The sequence below is a fragment of the Heterodontus francisci genome, unplaced genomic scaffold, assembly GCF_036365525.1.
Source record: "Heterodontus francisci isolate sHetFra1 unplaced genomic scaffold, sHetFra1.hap1 HAP1_SCAFFOLD_52, whole genome shotgun sequence".
In the NCBI taxonomy this organism is placed as follows: Eukaryota; Metazoa; Chordata; class Chondrichthyes; order Heterodontiformes; family Heterodontidae; genus Heterodontus; species Heterodontus francisci.
In genome coordinates this window covers 10439775-10460741 of record NW_027141175.1, presented here as the reverse complement: position 1 = coordinate 10460741, position 20967 = coordinate 10439775, and the positions used below count along the sequence as shown (strand labels likewise).

The 20967-nt window shown below is 44.9% G+C and overlaps 1 long non-coding RNA gene across 1 annotated transcript in view; it reads left to right on the top strand.

The window, feature by feature from the left end:
* LOC137362397 (uncharacterized) overlaps positions 1–13590 on the top strand; it is a 50441-nt gene extending 36851 nt beyond the window's left edge. The window contains exons 2-4 of the long non-coding RNA XR_010972497.1: positions 328–483; positions 3273–5102; positions 13152–13590. This is a non-coding gene — a long non-coding RNA (uncharacterized lncRNA). The remainder of the gene's footprint in view (positions 1–327; positions 484–3272; positions 5103–13151) is intronic.
* The last annotated feature ends 7377 nt before the right edge of the window (positions 13591–20967 follow it).

The window sequence follows — 20967 nt, the reverse complement described above, 5'->3', positions numbered from 1 at the left end:
TGCATTCTAGATCTTAACCACTTGTTGCGTGAAAAAGTTTTTTTCCCCCTCATGCCACTTTTGCCTCTTTTGCAACTCTCATTAATGAATACGTTGTGTCTGTTCCTACAAAACAGAGGGACGAAGAACACATTGTATTTAAGGAGAAGGACTGTGGAATTTTGGGTTGGATAAACATCGAAAAGGAGGAAATTTCAAAGTGTTGACCATTCTTCAAAGTAATTCACTCATTAGTCTTGAATGAAATGTATCCCACGCTGTCAATAGCAACAAGGGAAAACATAACGGAGGTTCTGACCATCATTTTCCAATCCTCTCTCTCGACAGGTGTTGTGCTGGAGGACTGGAGGACAGCTGACGCTATACCATTGTTTCAAAAGAGTGGGAGGATTAGACCTCGGTTTGACAGCCCAGTCAGCCAAACCTTTGTAGTGGACAAATTATTGGAAAACCTCTGCAGGACGGTTTAAATCATTTATAAAGGTACAGATTAATCACACATAATACTCAGCAGGTCTGGCAGCATCTGTGGAGAGAGAAGCAGAGTTTCAGGTCACTAAAGGTAGCAGGACAGATAGATAAGGGGGTCAAGTTGGCATACTGCATACTTTCCTTTATCAGCCCAGTCCTAGAATATAAGAGCAGGGCGATAATGATGGAATCGTAAAGACAATTAATTAGAAGGGAGCTCGAGTACTGCTAACTGTTCTTGTGACTGCATTACTTGAAGGATGTGATCCCACTGGAAAGAGTGCAGAGGGCAGCTGCGAGAAAGTTGTCTGGAATGGAGAATTGTAGGTATGAGGAAAGATTGAATAGGCTGGAGTTGTTCTCTTTGGAACAGAGGAAGATGAGGTGTGTTGTTTGTGTATAACATTATGAGAGATCTGTGTAGAGTAAGAAAGAGGGATCGATATCATTAGCAGAGACATCCATAACCAAAGACATAGATATAAAGTACTTGGTAGAAGGATTTGAGGGGACTAGAGGAACATGTATTTCACCCAGAGGGTGTTTGGGGTCTGGAACCCATAACAACATGCGAAATAGGAACAGGCATAGAAGATATGGCCCCTACAGCCTACTTCGCCGTTCAGTATGATCATCGATGATTTTCTACCTCAACGTCACTTCCTGCCTGCTCATCATATCCCTTGATTCCCTGAGAGCTCGCTGCCTCAAATTATGGCAGAAGCAGCAATCTGGCGGCACATTGGTTAGCACCGCAGCCTCACAGCGCCACGGACACGGGTTCAGTTCCCGGTATTGACTGTGTCGAGTTTGCAAGCTTTCCCTGTGACCGCGTGGGTTTTTGCTGGGTGCTCCGGTTTCCTACCACAGCCAAAAGCTTGCAGCTTGATAGGTAAGTTGGCCATTATAAACTGCCCCTAGTGCAGGTAGGTGGCAGGAGAATAGTGGGGAAGTGGTAGGGAATATAGGGTTAATGTAGGATTAGTATAAATGGGTGGTTATTAGTCGGCACAGAATCGGTGGGCCGAAGGGCCTTTCCAGTGCTGTATCTATAAATAAATAAGGCCGAGCATATGCACTTGAGGTACAACACCCTATCGGGCTGGAAGGTGGGATAAGGCTGGATAATTGTTTCTCAGCAGACCTGGACATGATGGGCAGAATGATCTCTTCTGTGCTGTAATTTTCTTTATGTGCCTATTTTTCTTCTGGTTACAAGCAGCAACAAACACACAGAATGTTCTTGAGTGCCCCGAGATTTGGGGAAATAAACAACTTCAATTTGGGACAATTGCAGCAAAAAAAAAGTTCTCCCATACCGAGAGAGAAAAAACCAAACAAAAAACGGACAGAATGAGATACAGAATGAGCTGAATGGTGCACATATTAATATATTCCATCCTTGATGTCTCGGTATTCCAATTCAATGATTGCCTGCGGGTCCGTAAATTTCAGTAAACACTTTGAAACTTGTGTCCGAAAATTGCAACCCGAAGTCAGATATCACAATATATTGAGTGCCATGTGTAGTGAAAATTTCTTTCAAAGATTTGGTAACAGCTTCTGAGCTCTGGCCATGTACTAGCTTAACTTCAACCCATCTTGAGTAATAGTCAAAAACAATAAGGAACATTTTCCCTTATGCTCAAAAAGATTCATTCCTAGACACTCCCATGGGCTGGACGGAAACAAAGATGGCACTCGAGGCTGTCTTGCCTCTTGTTTGGCAGTAGCACCTGTCATACATCTGGATATCACGTCTTTGATCTCATTGATATATAAGGCCACTATGTTGAGTTGCTCGCACTTGCTCTTCATTTGGTAATTATCCATGATATCCAATCTTAAAGCTCTTGGGATGACCATTTTTTGTAATAGGCTGGTAAATTATCCACAATACTTAGCCTGACATTTACTTAAAACTGGGTTATCCGGCATAGAGGCTTAGATTCTGGCCAGGCATTTTAAAATTATTCTCTTAGCCTTCTCATAATTCGTCGTCTTTCTGCAAATTTCTGATTTCACTCAATTTCTGATCTCTTACCAGTCAATACTCGTTTATTGTTAAAGATCCATATTAGCGAAATTAGCTGCAAACAGTGGAGTTTGGCAGTTAAATTTGGACCAGTAGTCTCAACTGTTGACAACATTTGTAAAAACCATTGGGAAGATTCTGTTTGACCAGGTTACCATTTGGTATTAACATCAGCTCCTGGAATCTTTCACCGAACGATGTCAAGGACACTGGGAGGTTTAGAGAGGATAGTCTGTCACATGTCCTATTTCATGGATCAAACGATAAAATGCATGACACAATGGTAAGAGCAGTATTACAATGAATGGAAGAAACATCTCTCACATCAAATGAGAAGGGTGTATTCTCCCAACCAACTGTGACTTTCCTTGGTTGCAAAATAGATGGTTCAGACTTCAGGGCAGATACACAGAGGAAGAATAAAATAAAATGTTTCCCGGAACTAAAGAACATACCTCTACTTCCTCCAGAAGTAATATATTTTCTTCTTCAGGTCTTACAATTGTTATTTTTGGGAATGCACCTGCCTTTATCTGTTGTTTCCCTCGAATATATTCGATTGCCAGATTATTCCTCATTAGTCTTATTGGAAATCGTTGCACCTTTGGAGGTAACGTTGCTAGCTCTTAAGAATTTAACAAAGTGCTGAGTGGTTTCTGATCTTAATCTCAAATTGAGGCCCAATATGTAACCTATTTTGTTTTGCATGACCACGTTGCTGCCAACGCTTCTTTTGCAATGACTACATATCTCTATTTGGTTTCAGTTAACGAATGGGAAGCGAAATGCACATGTCTGCGTCTTCCATCCTTCTGTGCTTGAAACAAGGCTGCACCTAATCATTTTGCTGATGCATCTGCCACAATTATGGTCGTTTGCTCTGGATCATGGGATGCTAACATCTCTGATGAAGGTGGCATCATTTGGATTTTATCCAAGGTATTTTTTGGCTTTCTTCCCAATGCCAGATATTAGTGTTCTTTAGTAGTTGTCACAAATGCTTGTTTATCATAGTTAAATTTGATTTTTTTTTTTAAATTCCCTATCTAATTCACCATTCACATGGATCTTTGCAGTTCTGTTAGGGTCTTTGATTCTGGGAAAAATTTTATTTCCTTCGTCCTCTGTGGATCTGCCTTGATATCTGAGACATCTGGGTCTTTGTAAACTCAAGTCTTCCCTCAACTGTAGTTAATCTGACAGCACATTTTCTATAATCTAGATTACAATTTTATCTCAAATTAACGCCTCGTGCAAGCTTCCATACCCACAAGCTTGTACAACGCTTTCCCTTGTTTCTTAGTGAAGTTATTAAATTTTGCCCATTCAACGATAACATTTTAACTGATCTTCAAATACCCTTCTACAGCTTTCATGACTTTAGTACAAGTAGGTTGCTTCTCATCGATTCCTTTGGATATGATAATGTTGTCTGTCTACTTCTCCATGTCGTATAACAATGTATTGACCTGTTCCGTGTCTGGTCTCGATGCTAATCTCGACACAGAACAATACTTCTTGAGCCTCCAGACACATTTCGGCCATGCCCCGGATTGGTTTAGACCTGCAACCTGCTCAATGTCCTTTGGAAATGGCAATGAATATTCAGTTCTTTTTTTGATGTTTTTCGATGTTATAAGTTCTTCTCCTTTATGCTCACTTAGCAGCTGCCAACTTATAATATCTGGGCTACTGTAACCTTTGCACTGAATAAATGTAGTGTCTGTGGGTTAAGGTAACTGGGTTTTATTTACAAACGTCTATGAACTGTGGCTGCCACGACAAAACTGCTCACACGAGTCTCCGTACAATCTGTGGCATCACATCCTGCAATGATGCTTACAGGACATTTACACAATCTACCCAACAACAAGCGACATCACATTATACCATGCCCATGACTCTTAACAACAACGCACAAACAATGGAACAAGTAAAATAACCCTCTTTTGTGAAGAGAGTGTAAAATATTCATGAACAAATTTATCCACATCTTCTTCTTCCACGCACAGACTACCTTTTTGGTCCCTAACGGCCCTACTCTTCAGTTAGTTTTCCTCTTGATCTTTATGTACTTATAAAACATCATTGCATTTTCCTTGATTTTAGTTGCTAGTATTTTTTCATGCTGTCCCTTTGCTTTCCTAAATTCTTTTTTAATTTCACCTCTATCGTTTCTGTACTTTTTGAGTCTGCCACCAGTGTTAAGCCCTCAATGTCTGACATACGCTTTCCTTCTTTGCATTATGTTACCCTCTTTGAGCTTTATCATCGAAGATGCTCTATATTGGGCTGCCCCACCCTTTTACTTTCTGGGAACATGTTTACCCTTAACCCCTTGAATCTCCTTCATGAATGTTTCCCATTACTCTGACATTACCTGGATGACCGGAGTGGCAGCAGGCGGACCGGCGAGGAATCGCATCCTGAGCAGGAGCTGAAAAGGAAAGAGTGGTGCTCGAGGCCCTCACTTACGGAGAGACCAGTTCTGCGGTAGTCTCTGACGTCCTGCCTGTGCTGGCGCGTGCTGGGATTCGAAAGAGGAAAAAAAAATCTTACAGTAACATCACGGGAAATTTGCAAGCTGATTGGTTGCGTAAGTAACAGCTGGTAGTGCATTTAAATAGCTTCAAAATAAGGGGAAAGGTTGTTTTTTAATTGCAAAAGAACCTCAAAACCTACCATAGAAGTGATAAGGTGAGTACTACTAAAGTGTGCTTTTTTGAATTAGTGTAATTTATGAAGCACTTTAGATGGTAAGAGTATTGTTTGGAGTAGAACAAGTCCTCGACTGTAATTAGTATTTTTTTACAAGGAGTAACTAAGTAATCTAAAGGTAAGTCATGGTAGGAGAGTTCACACCAGTGATATGCTCCTCCTGCGCTATGTGGAAATTCAGGGATGCTTCCAGTGTTCCTGACGACCAAGTGAGCAGGATGCATATCCATCTGCAGCTACTAGCTACACACATTGCGGAGCTGGAGCTAAGGGTGGATTCACTGTGGAATATCCACGATACTGAGGACGTCGTGGATAACAGGTTTAATGAGGCAATCGCAGCGCAGGTAATGGCTGCACAGACCGATATATCACTTTGAATACTGTTGCAGAGGTGACCTCCTAGGGAAAAGTAGCAACAGCCAGGTTCCTGGCACCACGAATGGCTTTGCTGAACAGCAGGAAAGAAAACGACTGGGAGAGCCATGGTTATATGAGATTCACTTGGAAGAGGAACAGGCAGGCGTTTCTGTGGCCGCAAACGAGCCTCCAGGATGGTATGTTGCCTCCCTTGTGTTAGGGTCAAGGAAGTCTCGGAGCAGCTGCAGGGGACTCTGAATTGGGAAGGTGAACAGCTAGTGGTCGTGGTACATGTCGGTACCAGCGACACAGGTAGAAAAAGGAATGAGGTCCTGCAAGATGAATTGAAGGAGTTAGGACCTAAGTTAAAAGGCAGGACCTCAAAGGTAATAATCTCAGAATTACTTCCTTATAGGAACAGGAGAGTCGACCAGATGAATGCATTGCTGGAGAAATGGTACAGGAGGGAGGGATTTATATTCCTGGGACATCGGGACCGGTTCTGGGGAAGGTGGGACCTACACAAGCAGGACGGGTTACACCCAGGTAGGACCAGAACCGATGTCCTCGCAGCGGCGTTTGCTAGTGCTGTTGGGGAGGATTTAAACTATAATGGCAGAGGGATAGGAGCCTGAGTGGGTAGACTGCGGAGGAGGAAACAAGGATATAAACGAAAGACAGGAAACAGAAAAGCAAAAGTGGAACGCATAGAAATCAAGGGCAAGAAACAAATCGGGCCATATTGTGAAATAATGCTAAGATGATGAAGAATCTTAACAGGACAAGCCCAAAGGCAGTGTGTCTCAATGCACGGAGTATTCAAAGTAAGGTAGGCAAATTAACCGCACAGATAGATGTAAATGGATATGATATAGTTGTGATTATGGAGACATGGCTGCAGGGTGACCAAGGATGGGAAATGAACATCCAGGGGTATTCAATATTTAGGAAGGACAGGCAAAAAGGGAAAGGAAGTACAGTAGGGTTGTTAGTAAAAGAGGTAATCAGTACAATAGTGAGGAAGGATATTAGCGCAGAGCATCCTGATGTGGAATCTGCATGTCTGGAGCTAAGAAACACCAAGGGGCCGAAAACGTTGTTGGGTGTTCTATCTAGATTTCAAACAGTAGTGGTGATGTCGAGGATAGCATTAAACAGGGAGACAGCATACCATCCTGGAATCACTTCTGCTAACACAGAAGCGCCAATATATTCCTGTAACTATGGATTTCCGGTAACTATCGTTCGTTTGACCATTCTCCTCCCTGCCTGGACAGCCGAGCCCTCCATCCTGGGTATTTCTTGGCTCCGGCTGCACTCCCCTTGTTTGAAGAGCAAGCCATTACCTCTACAACCTAGAAGTACAAGAACAGCAGACACATTAGAGCACCACCGCCTGCAAGTTCCCCTCCAAGCCAAACGCCCTCCTGACTTGGAGATATCTCACCGTTCCTTCACTGTCACTGGGTCAAAATCCTGGACCTCCCTCACTGACAGCAATGTGGCTGTACCTACATCACAAGGACTGCACCGTTTCATCAAGGAGGCATGCCACCACTTTCTTCAGAGGGATTAGGATTGGGTAATAAAGGATGGCCTTTCCAACGATGCTGACATCGCACGAACGAATTAAAAGGCAGAAAAAGACCGTAGGTTAACATTAAATGTGACATTTCTCATGACGGCTAGTCTGCAGCATTTAAATAAACAAATAATTATTAAATTGGGCTAGATAACTAATGCACAGAGGAATAAAGTTCCAGTTAATTGTCAAATTATTCTGATAAATATTCCACCTGTGAAATGTTACATTTAATTATTAAATTGAACTTGATAACTAGTACACAGAGGGAATGCAGTTTCAATTAATTGTTAAAATGAACATAATGAAAACACTGGTTAAGGAAATTAGTTAATTGTTATGTTGGGCTTGATAACCACCACGCAGGGAATTAAATATGTAGTTAACAGTTCAACTGAATATAACAAATACACTGGCTAATAACATAAGATAGTTGCTAAATTTATCTTGGTCAGGAGTGCATAGGGTGAGAAGCTACAGGTTCGCTTGGAATTTGTAGGTAATTCTCAGGAAAATAATGGTATGGCAAATTGGTGAATCGCGGTTGATAATCAATACCCATGTATACAAAGAAACACAAGATTGTTAAGTTAGACCTGCTATCTAGCACAGTATATATTCAATAGTTATATTGTGTTTCATGCATATTAATCAGAGTCATGAAACCAACAGCGGGGTGCTCTGGAATGGTTCCATTTCCTAAACCTAACGGTATTCTTCGCATTTGTATAGACATTACTCAACTTAATAAAGAAATTTAGAGACAGATTCATCCGATGCCCTCAGCAGAAAAAAGCTTGGCAAACTTATCTAAAAGCAAATAGTGGCATTTGGCAAACTCCCTTGGATGAGAAGTTAAGGTAACTGACAACAATCATCAATCCATGCAGATACTTCATGGTGAATCCATTGATGGACATGGCTGGAGGATTAGAGCGGTTTTGAATCATTTACAAGAAGAAGGACTGACACTTAATGGGACATATTTAATCTTGTAAACGTCTATTTGCTTCCTAGTGCACTTTGTTAGTAGATGAGAGCTATTAGTGAATTGGCAATTCCTACTTCTATTCAAGATCTTCAATGATTTCTCAGAATGGTTAATCATTTGGCAAACCTTCTGCCAATCTAGTGCAAGTTACTAAACTCTTAAAATAAATATTAAAGAATGTTCAAGCATGGTATTGATGTGCACATCTGGAGCAAAAGTTTCAAAGGTTCAAGGAACTGTTGATTTTTAGATATCTTAAGCGCATTATAACCCCTCACCACCGACTGCAATTGCAGCAGAACCGTCATCGACAGGGATAGGGGCAGTCCTTTTCCAACAATAGCCAGAAGGATATCGTAGTCCAGTTTATTGTGCATCAAGAGTATTGTTGAGACTGAGACGCGGTACATCATCATAAGGAAACTCTCACAGACGCTTGGGCTTGCGAAAAGTTCTCAGAATAAATCATCAGCTTAAAGGTTGTCATAGGGACAGAACACAAACTCCTAATTTAGTTACTTGATGAAGAAGAACTAGCTAGAATGTCTCCGTGAATCCAAAGATTCCGGTTGAGATTAATGAGATTCAGATATGAAATGGTATATGCACAGGGCAAACTACAAATGTCAGCAGATGCATTGTCCAGAGCTACTGTTGACCATCCTGCACAGCAGGATGTTAACATCATTAACGAGATTGAGTCATGTTCTCAGTTCACTGCATCACAATGGCCAGCAAGCTCAAAAAAGTTTCAAGAGATTCATCATGCTCAGATGCAGGAGGGTGAATGCATCTATATCCGCTTGCAAGGTTGGCCACAGCCGTGTCCCTGTGGCACGGCGGTGAAAAAGGTCTTTGAATACAGTAAACACTTTACCGTTGTGGGTGTTTTGCTAGTATACGACGAGTGACTGTTGATTCCAGTCTCACTGTTGGCAGATATGGAGTCACAGAGTCATAGAGTCGTACAGCGTGGAAACAGGCCCTTCTGCCCACCACGTCCATGCCGAACATAATGCCTATCTATACTAATCCTATCTGCCTGCATTAATTCCATATCCCTCTATGCCTTGCTCAATCAAGTACCTGTCCCGATGCCTCTTAAATGTGGCTACTGTTCCTGCCTCCACCACCTCCTCTGGCAGCTCATTCCAGTTACCCACTATTCTTTGTGTGAAACATGTACGCCTTTGATCCCCTTTAAACCTGCTCCCTCTCAGCTTAAATCTATGCCCTCTAGTTTTAGTCACCCCTACCATGGGAAACAGACTCTGGCTATCTACCCTTTCTATGCCTCTCATAATTTTATATACCTCTATCATGTCCCTTCTCAGCTTCCTTCGCTCCAGGGAAAATAGACCCAGCCTATCCAATCTCTCTTTGTAACCCAAGCCCTCCAAACCAGGCTACATGCTTGAGAATATTTCCTGCACCCTCTCTAGCGTAATTACATCTTTTCTGTCGTGCAGCGACCAGAACTGCACACAATACTCCAAATAAGGCCTAATCAACGTTATGTACACCTGTATCAAGACTTCCCAACTCTTGTACTCAATGCCTCTGCTGATGAAGGCAATCATGCCATACACCTTCTTCACCATACTGACTAACTGTGTGGCCACGTTCAGGGACCTATTTACTAGCACCCCATGGTCTCCCTGCTCGACAACACTCCCCAGCGCCCTCACTGTATATGTCCTGCCCTGGTTTAATTTCCCAAAATGCATCACGTCACACTTGACTGCGTTAAATTCCATTTGCCAATCCCTTGCCCACTTTCCCAGTTGATCTATATCCTGTTGTAACCTTAGACAACCTTCTCCACTGTCCATTATACCAACAATTTTGGTGTCGTCTGCAAACTTACTAATCATGCCCCTAAATTCACATCCAAGTCATTAATATATATGACATACAACAGAGGGCCCAGCACCGATCCCTACGGCACACCACTGGTCACCAGCATCCAATCTGAATTACAACTCTCCACTGCCACCCTCTATCTCCTATCACCAAGCCAATTTATTATCCAATTGGCTAGCTCACCCTGGAGCCCATGTGTTCGAACCTTCTGGACCAGCCTACCATGCGGACCTTGTCAAAAGCCTTGCCAAAGTCCATGTATGCAACGTCCATCACCCTGCCCTCGTCAGTCCTCGTGGTCACCTCCTCGGAAAACTCAATCGAATTCGTGTGAAATGATTTCCCACGCACAAATCCATCTGTCTATCCCTAATCCTTTCCAAATGCATATAAATCCTGTCTCTCAGAATCCCGTCCAAAAACCTTCCCACCACTGATGTAAGGCCTGTTGTTCCCTGGCTTATCCCTGCTGCCCTTCTTAAATGAAGGCACAACATTAGCTTTCCTCCGTTATTCTGGTACCTCACCCGTGGCTAAGGATGATACAAAAATCCCTGCCAGGGCCGCAGCAATCTCCTCCCTTGCTTCCCATAGCATGTTAGGATGCACCTGGACAGGCCTTGGGGATTTATGCACCTTATTGCACTTCAAAACCTACAACACCTCATCCTTTATAATGTTGATATGCTCCAGGATATCGCTGTTCCGTCCCATGAACTCACTGGCTTCCACGACCTTCTCCACGGTAACTATAGACAAGAAGTATTCATTTAAGACCTCGCCTATTTACCGTGGCTCCACACGTAGATTACCACACTGATCCTTAAGGGGACCTACTCTCTCCCGAGCTATCCTTTTACTCTTAATATACTTGTAGAATCTTTTAGGATTCTCCTCTATCTTATCTGCCAGGGAAATCTCATGGCCCCTTTTTTCCCTCCTAATTTCCTTCTTAAGTGTACTCCTACATCCCCTATACTCCTCGAGGGACTCGCTTGATCCCAGCTGCTTATATTTGACATATGCTACCTTCCTTGTCCTGACCAGACCCTCAATATCCCTCGTCAACTAAGATTCCCTAAACTTGTCAGCCTTGCCCTTCCATCTAACAGGAACATGACGGCCCTGAACTCTTCCTATTTCACTTTTATAAACCTCCTACCTGTCAGACATCCGTTTACCTGTAAACAGCCTCTCCCATTTAAATTTTGAGAGTTACTGTCCGATTTTGCCATCAAAATTAGCCTTCCTTCAATTTAGCACTTCAACCTGTGGTCCAGTCCTATACTTTTCCATAACTATCTTGATGTTACTAGAGTTCTGGTCACTTGTCGCAAAGAGCTTCCTCACTGACACATCAACAACTTGCCCAGCCTTATTTCCCAAGAGGAGGTCGAGTGTAGCCCCTTCTCTCGAACGGCCATCCACATACTGCTTCAGAAGAATATCCTGGACACACTTAACAAATTCTTCCCCATCTGATCCCTTTGCGCTAAGGGAGTCCCAGTCAATGTTAGGGAAGTTTAAATTACCTACTATTAGAACCCTATAATTCCTACACCTATCTGTGATTTCCCTACATATATGCTCCTGAAATTCCCTCTGACTATTGGAGCACCTTTAGTATAATCCCATCAAAATGAACACCCTTTTTTATTTCTAAGTTCTATCCTTATGGCTTCCCTGGATGTTCTGCCCCGGGATATCCTCTCTAAGTACTACCGTGATGTCCTCCCTAATCAATAGTGCAACTCCTTCTCCTCTCTTACCTCCACTCTGTCACACTGGAAGCATTCAAACCCCAGAACATTGAGCTGCCAGTCCTGCCCATCCCTCAACCACGTTTCCTTAATAGCTATAATATCACAATCCCATGTACTGATCCATGCTCTGAGTTAATCTACCTGACCTGTAAGACTTCTTGCATTAAAGTAAATGCAGTTTAGCCTACCAGACCTTCCACGCTCCCTGTCCTTCCCCTGCCCATGCTGCCTACTGGACTTGCTTGCTTTATCCTCTACATTTGCCTCAACTATCTGATTGGAGAGGCTGCTACTTTGGGTCCCATCCCCTGCAAGACTAGTTTAAACTCTCCGAGTAGCACGAGCAAACCTCCCCGCAAGGATATTGGTCCCCTTCCAGTTTAGATGTAACCCTTCCCTCTTGTACAGATCAGCTCTGCACCAGAGGAGATACCAATGATCCAATTAGCTGAAGCCCTCCCGCCTACACCAGCTCTTCAGCCACGCATTCATTTGCTTTAACCTCCCATCCCTACCATCAGTAGCACGTGGCACAGGAGTAATCCTGTGATTACACTTCTAGGGGTCCTGTTTTTAAACATCTGCCTAACTCCTTATATTCACTTTGCAGGACCTCATCTCTCTTCCTGCCTATGTTGTTAGTACCAATATGGACCACGACCTTTGGCTGCTCACCCTCCCCTTTCAGACTGTCCTGCAGCCGCTCCGAGACATCCTTGACCCTAGCAAGAGGGAGGCAACATACCATATTGGAGTCTCGTTTGCGGTAACAGAAACGCCTATCTGCACCCCTTACGATAGAATCCCCTATCACTATAGCTCTTCCAACTCTTTTCCTCCGCTGCTGTGCAGCAGACATCTCTTTGGTGCCACACACTTGTCTGTTGCTGCTTCCCTTGGGAGGTCATCCCCCACCAACAGTATCCAAAGCGGTATTTCTGGGCCAAAATACACCAGGGCCACCTGGGTGTCACGAAATGCAGAGCACGGACTCAGTCGTCCATGTGGTGGCCAGGAATATCAAGAGCTGTAGAAGAAATGATTTCTAATTGCCAGGTCATTCCAGTGAATGGACCAGACTAAAGGGAACCCCTTATCCCGATTCAATTTCCAACCAGATTGACGGAATAGCTGGGGACGGATCTATTCATGTTTAATGGGAAATCCTCCCTGATTGTTGTTAACTTTTTTTTATTTAAATGCGGATAGAAGTCAAACGTTTTTGCACAGCGGCATTTGTGCAGCGCTTTAACTGTGATCTTTGCAAAACATCGCATTCAGATAACTTTTTGTCGGACATTGGTCCCCAATTTTCAAAAGAATACTTCATGCACTTTGTGGAAAAATGTGAATTTGTATATCTTACAGTTTCCACTAGATATCCATAATCTAATGTTGAATGTGAAGCAGAAGTCAGACCTCCATTAAAGCTCCATTAAAGAAGAATGAAGACTTTCAAACAACACTCCCAAACTACAGAGCTACAACGTTTCTCTCTGGACCAGTGCCATTGAAGCTGTCCACTTCAGTTTCCTATATTTTAATGATCTGTTGGATTCTTCTGCAAACACATCTTCTGAATGTTCGCCAACTCAATGGATGAGATTTACAACCATTTCTCAATGCCCACTATTCTTTACATGATGGCAAAGTACTGAAGGTGGTCGAAGGAAGATGCACAGTACCAGCGCGGGCTTCCACAGAGAAAGGAATCAGCATATTGTCGGGCATTTTGGTGTAAGACAAATATCAATTGAACAATAAGCCACTGTCAGTGTGATGTCATGTTGCTCCCTAAATTTAAAGAATTAAATAAACTGCTGGAGAAAATTTGGTGTTGTAACCAGAGGAGAAGGTGTGATTGCGCAGTCACCAGGAAACAAAAATCAATGTTATGCGATCACTCTCAGGCGTCGGTAAATATTTCATTTGCTTCATATTTCAGGAAAAAATAATCATAAATGTTAAGTAGACAATACAAGGGGAGATCATTGTCTTGCATGATTTTCAGATATCTTGAGTAACTCAGTAAAGTTATAGCACAGTGGCGCAGTGGCTAGCACTGCAGCCTCACAGCTCCAGCGACCCGGGTTCAATTCTGGGTACTGCCTGTGTGGAGTTTGCAAGTTCTCCCTGTGTCTGTGTGGGTTTCCTCCTGGTGCTCCGGTTTCCTCCCACAAGCCAAAAGATTTGCAGGTTGGTAGGTAAATTGGCCATTATAAATTGCCCCTAGTAAAGGTAGGTGGTAGGGAAATATAGGGACAGGTGGGGATGTGGTAGGAATATGGGATTAGTGTAGGATTAGTATAAATGGGTGGTTGATGGTCAGCACAGACTCGGTGGGCCGAAGGGCCTGTTTCAGTAGTGTATCTCTAAACTAAACTAATATCTCTGACTCAGTGTGTTCGGTGAATTTCATTGTTCATACAATTCTCAAGTTTGAACCAAAATAAGAAGAATAAAACTTTCGACACAATCCTTCAGTACTGGCCCTCTGACAGTGCGGCACTCCCTCAGTACTGACCCTCCGACAGTGAGGCACTCCCTCAGTACTGACACACTGACAGTGCGGCACTCCCTCAGTACTGCCCCACTAACAGTGCGGCACTCCCTCAGTACTGACCCTCTGACAGTGCGATACTCCCTCAGTACTGACACTTTGACAGTGTGGCACTCCCTCAGTACTGACCCTCTGACAGTGCGACACTCCCTCAGTACTGACACTTTGACAGTGCAGCACTCCCTCAGTACTGACCCACAAACAGTGCAGCACTCCCTCAGTACTGACCCTCTGACAGTGCAGCACTCCCTCAGTATTGACCCTCTGACAGTGCAGCACTCCTTCAGTACTGACCCATTAACAGTGCGGCACTCCCTCAGTACTGACACACTGACAGTGCAGCATTCCCTCAGTACTGACACTCTGACAGTGCGGCACTCCCTCAGTACTGACACAATGGCAGTGCGGCACTCCCTCAGTAATGATCATCTGACAGTGCGGCACTCCCTTCGTACTGACAGTCCAACATTAAGGCACTTCCTCAGTACTGACCATCCAACAATATGGCACTCCCTCAGTGCTGACCCTCCGACAGTGTGGCACTGCCTCAGTACTGACCCTCTGACAGTGCGACACTCCCTCAGTACTGACACTCCGACAGTGCAGAACTCCCTCAATACTGACCCTCCGACAATACGGCACTCCCTCAGCATTGACCCTCCGACAGTGCGACACTCCCTCAGTACTGACCCTCCGACAGAGTGGCACTCCCTCAGGACTAACCCTCCGATAGTGCGGCAGTCCCTCAGTACTGACACTCCGACAGGACGGCACTCCCTCAGTTCTGATCCTCCGACAGTGCGGTTCTCCCTCAGTACTGATCCTCCTACAGTATGGCATTCCCTCAGTACTGACACTCTGACAGTATGGCACTCCCTCAGTACTGACCATCCGTCAGTGCGGCACTCCCTTAGTACTGACAGTCCAACAGCATGGCACTGCCTCAGTACTGACCCCCGACAGTACGGCATTCCCTCATTACTGACCCTCTGTCAGCATCGCACCTCCTCAGTACTGACCATCCGACTGTGCGGCATTCCTTCAGTACTGACTCTCCAACAGTGCAGCTCTCCCTCAGTACTGACCCTCCGACCTTATGGCACTCCCTCAGTACTGACACTCTCACAGTGCATCACTCGCTCAGTAATGACTCTCCGACAGTGCGACACTCCCTCAGTACTGACCCTCCGACAGTGCGGCACTCCCTCAGTACTGACACAATGGCAGTGCGGCACTCCCTCAGTAATGCCCCTCCGACAGTGTGGCACTCCCTCAGTACTGGCCATCCGATAGTGCGGCATTCCTTCAGTACTGACCCTCCGACAGTATGGCACTCCCTCAGTACTGACAATCTGACAGTGCGACACTCCCTCAGTACTGACCCTCCGACAGTGCGGCACTCCCTCAGTACTGACACAATAGCAGTGCAGTGGTCACTCGGTCCTAAGCCTGTGATAGTGCAGCACTCCCTCTTTACTGGCCCGAGGACCATACTGCACTCACTAAGTTCGTACCCCCCAACAGTGCAGGACGACCTCAGTACTGACCCCCTGACAGTGCAGCTCTGAAGTCGATCTTGGTTCGAAACTTAGCACTGCCGACTCTGGAACTTCTGGCTTCTAAAACAGGAATTGGGTAGGGGTCTGCCTTCATTACCATATTGACTTTTCTGTAATCTGTACAAAACTGGGTTGGCAGGTCAGATTGATGTACTAGAACGACTGGTGCTCTCAAACTGCTTTGACTTGGTTCGATCAAGTTGTTTTCCAGCATGTATTGGAGTTCTACTTTTATTGGGCCTGTTTGTCTGGATTTAATCACTAAGGGTGTTGCTTTAAAGGAATGGATTCCCCTACATCCACATCATGTGTAGTTAAGGTTGCACTTCCTGATGTATCCCTGCAAACTATCTTAAACGTTGTGAAAAACCTGGTTAGGTTTTCACGTTGTTTTGCCTCGATGTGCAAAAACATGTTGTCCAATTTTCCTGGCTATTCTGTATGTCCTGATCTAATAGTTTGAGATTCAATACGAGAATTTCCTCGGCCTCCTTCTGCCTCATCCTCACTATCCTTTCCCTTCTCAAAAGTCCCGATTACCTGACATACCTCTACTGGCTTATCCTCCTCCCTGCACTAATATTGCCCGAACATATTGATGTGACACAGCTGGATCAGGAGTGTCAATCTCGTAATCTACCTTACCTACCATTTTAATCACTTTATATGAGCCACTGACCCATGATTTTAATGGTTCCCCCTGTAAGGGGAGAAACACCACTACTTCATCCCCTCCCATTTTTTCCCGCTATCACCCACTGCCCTTCCCATAATCCCTCACACCAATCCACCCACCCATCCATTCCCCATTACTCAGTCCCTCATTGCACCCTCCCATTATCCCCCATGCCACCCATTGCAACTCCCCATTATGCCGCCCCTCCCCACCAATTACTGCCCACCCATTACTGCGCCACAACCCAACTCAATATGCCTAACCTATTGCATCCATGCTCAACCCTCCCCCTGCCCATTCCTCCTGTGTAAATTCCCAGTCCCCATTTCACTGTGCCCCATTATCCGTCCCCATATACCTCCCCTATTCTATGTCCCCATTACCCCTTCCCATTACCTCTCCACACCTCCCCTCCCTCTTCCTCTTCCACATTATAATGCCCCGTTCGACTCCCAATTCTCCCTCCCCATTACTCCTCCACAGCGACCTTCTCATTCACCCTCCCCATTTCCCTTCCCTCTTTCTCGCTTTCTCTCGCTCTGGGAATCTGCCTCCTGCCTTCATGCCTCACCTTCTGAAACGCCTCTCCCGGTGGGGAGGGGACTGCATGCGTACAGTTGGTAACACCTTGAGAAGGAGGGACCGCATGAGCACACTAGCTAACAGGTGAAGAGGGGGAGCCTCATGCGCACAGTGGATAACACACGGACAGAGCGCCGCATGCACGAAGCGGGTAACATGTGGAGAGGGAGAGTCCACATCGAACCAGCAGCGAACAGTTGAAGAGTAGGAGTTACTTGTTTTTACTCTAAAACATTCCTATCTTTGAAACACATATTTACCGTGGCGCTTCTGCGTCTTCTTCGAGGGGGCAAATGGACAAAGAACAAAGATAAAGAACAAAGATAATTACAGCACATGAAACAGGCCCTTCGGCCCTCCAAGCCTGCGCCGATCCAGATCCTCTCTCTAAACATGTCGCCTATTTTCTAAGGTTCTGTATCTCTTTTCTTCCTACCCATTCATGTATCTGTCTAGATACATCTAAAAAGACTCCATCGTGCCCGCATCTACCACCTCCGCTGGCAATGCGTTCCAGGTGCCCACCACCCTCTGCGTAAAGAACTTTCCACGCATATCCCCCCTAAACTTTTCTCCTTGCACTTTGAACTCGTGTCCTCTAGTAATTGAAACCCCCACTCTGGGAAAAAGCCTCTTGCTATCCACCCTGTCTATTCCTCTCATGATTTTGTACACCTCAATCAGGTCCCCCCTCAACCTCCGTCTTTCTAATGAAAATAATCCTAATCTACTCAACCTCTCTTCATAGCTAGCGCCCTCCATACCAGGCAACAGCCTGGTGAACCTCCTCTGCACCCTCTCCAAAGCATCCACATCCTTTTGATAATGTGGCGACCAGAACTGTACGCAGTATTCCAAATGTGGCCGAACCAAAGTCCTATACAACTGTAACATGACCTGCCAACTCTTGTACTCAATGCCCCGTCCGATGAAGGAAAGCATGCCGTATGCCTTCTTGACCACTCTATTTACCTGCGTTGCCACCTTCAGGGAACAGTGGACCTGAACACCCAAATCTCTCTGTACATCAATTTTCCCCAGGACTTTTCCATTTACTGTATAGTTCACTCTTGAATTGGATCTTCCAAAATGCATCACCTCGCATTTGCCCTGATTGAACTCCATCTGCCATTTCTCTGCCCAACTCTCCAATCTATCTATATTCTGCTGTATTCTCTGACAGTCCCCTTCACTATCTGCTACTCCACCAATCTTAGTGTCGTCTGCAAACTTGCTAATCAGTCCACCTATACTTTCCTCCAAATCATTAATGTGTATCACAAACAACAGTGGTCCCAGCACGGATCCGTGTGGAACACCACTGGTCACACGTCTCCATTTTGAGAAGCTCCCTTCGACTGCTACTCTCTGTCTCCTGTTGCCCAGCCAGTTCTTTATCCATCTAGCTAGTACACCTTGGACCCCAAGCGCCTTCACTTTCTCCATCAGCCTGCCATGGGGAACCTTATCAAACGCCTTACTGAAGTCCATGTATATGACATCGACAGCCCTTCCCTCATCAATCAACTTTGTCACTTCCTCAAAGAATTCTATTAAGTTGGTAAGACATGACCTTCCCTGCACAAAACCATGTTGCCTATCACTGATGAGCCCATTTTCTTCCAAATTGGAATAGATCCTATCCCTCAGTATCTTCTCCAGCAGCTTCCCTACCACTGACGTCAGGCTCACCGGTCTATAATTACCTGGATTATCCCTGCTGCCCTTCTTAAACAAGGGGACAACATTAGCAATTCTCCAGTCCTCCGGGACCTCACCCGTGTTTAAGGATGCTGCAAAGATATCTGTTAAGGCCCCAGCTATTTCCTCTCTCGCTTCCCTCAGTAACCTGGGATAGATCCCATCCGGACCTGGGGACTTGTCCACCTTAATGCCCTTTAGAATACCCAACACTTCCTCCCTCCTTATGCCGACTTGACCTAGAGTAATCAAACATCTGTTCCTAACCTCAACATCCGTCATGTCCCTCTCCTCGGTGAATACCGATGCAAAGTACTCGTTTAGAATCTCACCCATTTTCTCTGAGTCCAAGCATAACATTCCTCCTTTGTCCTTTAGTGGGCCAATCCTTTCTCTAGTTACCCTCTTTCTCCTTATATATGAATAAAAGGCTTTGGGATTTTCCTTAACCCTGTTCGCTAAAGATATTTCATGACCCCTTTTAGCCCTCTTAATTCCTCGTTTCAGATTGGTCCTACATTCCCGATATTCTTTCAAAGCTTCGTCTTTCATCAGCCGCCTAGACCTTATGTATGCTTCCTTTTTCCTCTTAGCTAGTCTCAGAATTTCACCTGTCATCCATGGTTCCCTAATCGTGCCATTTCTATCCCTCATTTTCACAGGAACATGTCTCTCCTGCACGCTAATCAACCTCTCTTTAAAAGTCTCCCACATATCACATGTGGATTTACCTTCAAACAGCTGCTCCCAATCTACATTTCCCAGCTCCTGCCGAATTTTGATATAGTTGGCCTTCCCCCAATTTAGCACTCTTCCTTTAGGACCACTCCCGTCTTTGTCCATGAGTATTTTAAAGCTTACGGAATTGTGATCACTATTCCCAAAGTCGTCCCCTACTGAAACTTCAACAACCTGGCCGGGCTCATTCCCCAACACCAGGTCCAGTATGGCCCCTTCCCGAGTTGGACTATTTACATACTGCTCTAGAAAACCCTCCTGGATGCTCCTTACAAATTCTGCTCCATCTGGACCTCTAACACTAAGCGAATCCCAGTCAATGTTGGGAAAATTAAAATCTCCTATCACCACCACCCTGTTGCTCCTACATCTTTCCATAATCTGTTTACATATTTGTACCTCTATCTCACGCTCGCTGTTGGGAGGACTGTAGTACAGCCCCAACATTGTTACCGCACCCTTCCTATTTCTGAGTTCTGTCCATATTGCCTCACTGCTCGAGTCCTCCATAGTGCCCTCCTTCAGCACAGCTGTGATATCCTCTTTGACCAGTAATGCAACTCCTCCACCCCTTTTACCTCCCTCTCTATCCCGCCTGAAGCATCGATATCCTGGGATATTTAGTTGCCAATCATGCTCTTCCCTCAACCAAGTCTCAGTAATAGCAATAACATCATACTCCCAGGTACTAATCCAAGCCCTAAGTTCATCTGCCTTACCTACTACACTTCTTGCATTAAAACACATGCACCTCAGACCACCAGTCCCTTTATATTCATCATCTGCTCCCTGCCTGCTCTTCCCCTTAGTCACACTGACTTCATTATCTAGTTCCTTACAGGCTTTTGTTACTACCTCCTTACTGTCAACTGACCTCAATTGGTTCCCATCCCCCTGCCACATTAGTTTAAACCCTCCCCAACAGCGTTAGCAAAAGCACCTCCAAGGACATTGGTTCCAGTCCGGCCCAGGTCGTGGGTCGCCTTTCTCCAGAACGCATGGTTTACTCATCCCAGGGGGCAACCCTTCCTTCTTGGAAGCCATTGAGTCCATTCTTCCTTCTACTCCTCCTACTTTCTCAAACCGTCTAAATTTACGAGTTCTTTCCTATGAATCAAGTAGCATTAAAACAAAGGAAAACAAATAAGACACAACAAAACGAATAGACACAAGTATACGAACAGGCGCAATTAATGTTAAATTCTCAAGGTCAGCTAACTGGCACACCCCTGTCTCTCAGGCCAATGCTCTTTCGTGCTCCCTCCGTCCCACAGCCTCTCTCTCAAGGGCCAGATTCCGGCTCGTGTACTCAGGAGCAACGATCACGTGCCTGTCGGGTCAATTTGGCAGTTCAGTTACAGCCCCATT